This window comes from Macrobrachium nipponense, chromosome 6 (assembly GCF_015104395.2).
Source record: "Macrobrachium nipponense isolate FS-2020 chromosome 6, ASM1510439v2, whole genome shotgun sequence".
NCBI classification, from domain to species: domain Eukaryota; kingdom Metazoa; phylum Arthropoda; class Malacostraca; order Decapoda; family Palaemonidae; genus Macrobrachium; species Macrobrachium nipponense.
In genome coordinates, this window is record NC_061108.1 from 43,531,257 (window position 1) to 43,537,256 (window position 6,000).

The window sequence follows — 6,000 nt, forward strand, 5'->3', positions numbered from 1 at the left end:
CTGCCTGTGTGTATATATATATATATATATATATATATATATATATTATATATATATATAGATATTATATATATATATATATATATATATATATATATATATATATATATAGTCATATAATATATATATTATATATATTATATATATATATGGACTATATGTATATATATACATAACATTTATATATATATATGAGTTATATATATATAAACATATATATATATATATATATATATATTATATTTGTGTATATATAGTATATACTTATGACAACGTGCCAAGTATCTGCTTACTACACTTACCATTCATTAATTGTTACCTCAACAACTGCCAGACACCTGAACCTTTGTTACAGGTACTAAATGATTGAATACTCTAAAGGTACAGTGATCCCTTAAACAACTTACCAGTATTGCAGTAAATCAGAACTAAGTTCATCAAAACAAATGTGAGGTAATCTTGTAAGTAATCAAGTTAATTAAAGGGCATTACTCCATGAACAATTTAAAAAGTCTTAAGTATTTCCCTGATTTCAGAAGTCTTAAGTACTTCCCTGGTTCTAACTCACTCAAGTAAACTGAAGGAAAACAGCTCATTTACCACTCTATGTTTTTCTACCTAAGCTAAATAAATAATAACACTATGATGTATACTATTGAAAAAGAAAACACTTATAAAAATTTTAAATAAAAAAATTCATTATCAAACTCAAAATTTATAAGTGAAATTACTGTTACTTGAAAACAAAGCAAAGTTAATTAATTCTTGATCAATAAGTAAAATTAAATCAAAATTAATTATCACAAATTCAAGAAAATTAATTCATCAAAATTCAAAAAGTGTTAGGCAATACTTAAAATTTGGAAATTAATTCACAAGTGCTAAGCAACAATAAATTTGAAAAGAATTCTAAGTAATGCAAATTTCACAAGTGTTAAATTCAAATAAATGTGCAACATTAAGTAATGGAAATAGCTAAGTTAATTAAACTTGTGAATGTAAATGAAAACACAGAAAAATATGGAAAATACCAAAATTGTTAAAAGTATCAATCACACAGAATATAAAATAAAAAGACACACTTCAATAAGAAAATGGATAAATGCACTTCAAATGAAACAAATACAATACACACAAAAATTTGCAATGTGTAAAAATGTAAATCGTTTCACTGAAACCATGGTAACCATTAGTTATTAGTTTTTTCTTTACCGAACCACTGACTATTAGTTATTAGTTTTTTACGAAACCATCGTAACCATTAGTTATTATTGTTTTTACCAAACCATCGTAAACCATTAGTTATAGTTTCTCTAAACCATCGTAACCATAGTTATTAGTTGCAACTAATAAAAATATAAACACACTTTACCTTCTTGGTTATACCAATTTTTCTTTCTTTCTTTGCATGCAGGCTTGTTTCACACTTTCACAAAAACAGGCGCCGTTACACACACAATGTTTGTTCAGATTCCACAAAAGCACTAAAATAATATTAATAAGTTCTAAGAATATCGAATCTGAAATCTACAAGTGACCAATGTCTAAATATAAAATATTTAAGTTACGTTAATATAGAATCCAAAAGTGGCATGCAGAGAGAGAGAGAGAGGGAAGAGAGATCTGAATCCTTTGAGGATTTAAGCCCGAATGAAATCCTCTTCCTTGTATGGGTAATTCAAGAGCCTGACAGTTCAAAACGTTTTGGGACATGCGAAAGATGATGCAATTCTTTCTAGAAGCTTCGAAAATGACGCAACTTTACAGAAAAAGTCGTGAAATCTGCACGTGGTTTCGGCAACGAAGTATGCATATGAAACAGTCAGTTCAACAAAGACACGTATTTGATCGAAACAGACTCGAGCAAAAGTCCCTATCAGACGTGATGACAGATTTCCCAAAACACAATGGAGACCTCGATGTCTCTAATCAAACGTGTTGACAGATTAGGAAAGCAAACGGAGATCTCAGAGTCCCTCTAATCTCAAGGTGATGAAAAGTTACTAAAACAACTCTAGCTTCGATGGACAAAGATAATCTCTCTCTTTCTACATTCTACGTTATATATTCTTTTACATTGTTATGAAATTTGAACACACATTTAAAGACATCTTAACTCTAACCAGCTAAGGAATCTGAAAAAATGTTGCAAACTCTATATATCAACACTTTTATAACAGATAACATTTGAACAAGTCAGATGGGGATATATGCATTTTGAAAGTAGCAATAGATAATACCTACCCCTCCTAGAAGATTGTTTTATCACAGTGTTGAATCCAACGATTTGCAATAGGATAAATAATCAGCAACTACATTGTTTTTGCCACTAATGTGCTGCACTCTTAAGTTATACTGTTACAGACACAAAGACCACCTGGTCAGTCTGATTATGATTTTTCATTCGCTGGATAAAGGATAGTGGATTGTGATCAGACAACACTAAAATTTCTTCATTCCTAGGTCTTTTCACATACACTTCAAACTTTTTCAATGCTGTTATTAAGACTAAAGTTTCCTTCTCAATGGTCGAGCATACTTTCTGCTGTTTTTTCAGTTTTGAAGACATGAAGCACACAGGATGGTAGATATTATTTTCATCTTCTTGAAGTAGAACAGCTCCAATGCCACAGTCAGAAGCATCAACTTGTATCACAAATTTCTTGTTAAAGTCTGGAGCTTGAAGTACTGGTCTAGAAGTTAAAAATGGCTTTTACCTTCTCTAAGGATTCTTGACACTCTGGAGTCCAACAAACTTAGTTTTGGGACTAGTTTAAGTCTGTCAAGGGAGCTACTACAGCTGAGAAATTTGGCAGAAACGATGATAGAATCCAGCCAGGTCTAAAATCTCTGCAGCTGTTTCGTGGTAGTAGGTGGGGTAGCCTTATGGATACCTTCTACTAAGCATTTACTGAGCAAGAAGGCCTTTCCCAACTTCAAACCCAAGATACTGCACAGTTGCCTTTCCAAACTCACTCTTCTCTAGGATGACTGTTAATCCTGCTTCTTGTAGTTTCTTGAAAACTTTCCTCAGAATCTTCAGATGTTCTTCCCATGTTGTAGAGTAAATCACGATGTCATCCAGGTATACACTTACTCCTTCTATCAATCCTAGCAGTTGATCCATCACTCGTTGGAATGTTGCAGGTGCATTCATCAGACCAAATGGCAGAACAGTATACTGATACAGTCCAAAATGAGTAATAAAAGCTGACAGCAACTTCGCATTCTCATCTAAGGGAATTTGATAATATCCTTTCAACAAGTCTATCTTGGAAACAAACTTGGCTTGCCCAATATTATCAAGTAACTGATCTATAAGAGGCAAAGGATAATTGTCAGCCACACTGAGGGAATTCAGTTCCCTATAATCAGCACACATTCTAAATGTCCCATCTGGTTTCTTCACTAACACACATGGAGAACTGAAGTGACTTGAACTGGGGTCTGCTAATCCATGTTGCAGCAAATACTCAACTTCTTTCTTCAAAACATCTTGATGATAAGGTGATAAGCGATAGGCTCTTTGCTTGAAATGGTTTTTCCATCTTCTTAAATCTTGATCTCATGCTGGGTCAGATCAGTACGCCTAGGTACATCTGCAAAAATTTCTGGGAAACTTTTAATTACTTCACTTAAGTCTTCACCTTGTTCAACACTCAGATGTTTCAACTTCTCCAAAATTGAAGCATTATTCATCTTGCTTTCAGCTCCCAATTCGTAGCCATCATTGTCTTCTGTAGACTGTAGATGAAGTTGTTTGTGTTATTGACACAGTTTCAGTTTTAGTTTCTGAGAAATAAGGTTTCAAGATGTTCACATGTATCTTCCTTTGTCTTCTTCTTCATTCTGATGTTTCAATCACATAAGTTCTATCACTTAACTTCTGAATTATCTTGTAAGGACCTTGAAATTTATTAGTGAGGGGAAATCTCTTGACAGGTAAGAACACTAACACTTGTTATCCAACACAAACTTCTTAGCTTAGTCTTAGCATCATATCTCATTTTCATTTCTCTTGACTCACTTTCAAATTTTCTAATCTCTTGACTCACTTTCAAATTTTCTAATCTCTTTCAACATTTTCTTTAAGTTCTTTACATATTCTCCTTGGTTTCCTTCCCAATACTGTATTAGTAAGTTTAATAAAATTAAATGATATTGCATAATAAAAATAATAATTATTCTCTCTCTCTCTCTCTCTCTCTCTCTCTCTCTCTCTCTCAAATCTGTCTCTCTCTCATCTCTCTCTCTCTCTCCTCTCTCTCTCTCTCTTTTATAGAGATGTATGTTTTTTTTGTGTGAAAAATAAATTATTTACTATTTTCAAATATAATATTAATGTAAACAGCAATAATATCAATTCATTCAAAAATACAATAGTGAATTAGTAAGATTTTATTTCATAAATTTAAAAATTTATGTAATAATGAAGGAAATCCCAGTCTTCTCTCTTTAACTCCAGGTACTAAAGCTGTCAAATAGTGTATATCAAGTAATGGGACAGGAGGGGGAGGAGCTGTTGTGTTGTTACCTCTAAATGTTCATGCAATTTCTTTCTCTCTCTCTAAGAGAACCCACTCTCGTCTCTCTCTCGCTCTCTCTCTCTTCTCTCTCTCTCTCTCTCTCTCTCTCTCTAACTGAATTGAAAGAATTTTTATGGTACTAGTATGTAATATGTTTATTGATATTTTTTAGTTAATAATAATAATAATAATAATAATCCTTGGAGGTCGTCATCCAGCAACTGATCCACAACGACAGTAATCACAGCCTGAGATTGGAGCTACAGAAGCAAAAAGGAAGAATGGACAAGAGAAGAAAATAAGGAAATATGGAGATGTTACATCAGAAAGCACCAGACGGAGAGAGGATATAGAAGAAGATTGGTCAACATCTGGAATGAGAGGAATAACACCCCCCAAACAGAGCAGAGTCTGGCAGACCAAGTAAGGAACATAAAGAAAAAGAATTGCTCTCCCCAACAGAAAGAGAAGAACTGGAAAGGGAAATGTCACACGACAACGAATTACACGAAGACGAACTGAGAGACGATGCCACAGAAGACGACAGGGAGGATGAGGTATCAAACAACGACACACGAAGAAAACAACCGACGAAGTAACAGAGAGGACGGAATGGGTGAAAAGATTAGACAAATGGATGGAGCCATGTACAGGAGAGACAAAGATCCCCTCCATGAAAGCCTACAACACAAGGACCTTAAATTAGGGAGAAAACAAGTGAGGTCAATGAAATAATGGGCATAATACACACCACCAGTATCACAGAAACAAATAACTTGGCATATGCAGGAGCAAGATTAGTAGCAGAAACTGATGGGATTCGAACACCAACACCACCAGCACAACCAACCTAACAGAAACCAAAACAGCAACCTCCTTGGAAAAGGCGCCTGGAAAAGCAAATCATGGTGATGAGATCTGACTTGAGTAAACTGAAAGAGATGACAGAAAAAAGGCTAAGAAGCAGAAACAAGGGAGGAACTCAACAAGAATACAAAGTACAAGAGAGGGGACTAAACAACACAATAGAAGATGTAAAACACAGAGGCTTAAGGCCAAAGCACATAAGATCCAACGGTACATGAACAGAAATAAGGGATACCAACAGAACAAACATTCGACCAACCAGAAAATACTATACAGCCAACTAAGAGGGTAAGGCAACCACCCAGAAATTCCTGAAGCCGAACCAAGTAAGAGACTCTGGGAAAACATATGGAGCAATCCGGTATCACACAACAAACATGCAACATGGCTCCAGGAAGTCAAGGAAGAAGAAACAGGGAGAATAAACAAGATTCACAGAGATCATGACAGACACAGTCAGACACACCAACTAAAGGAAAATGCCCAACTGGTAAAAGCCCCAGGTCCCGATGAACGTCCATTGGATACTGGCTCAAAAACTTCAAGGCCCTACACCCATTATAGCAGAACAACTCCAGCATTGTATCTCAAATCACCATGCACCCAA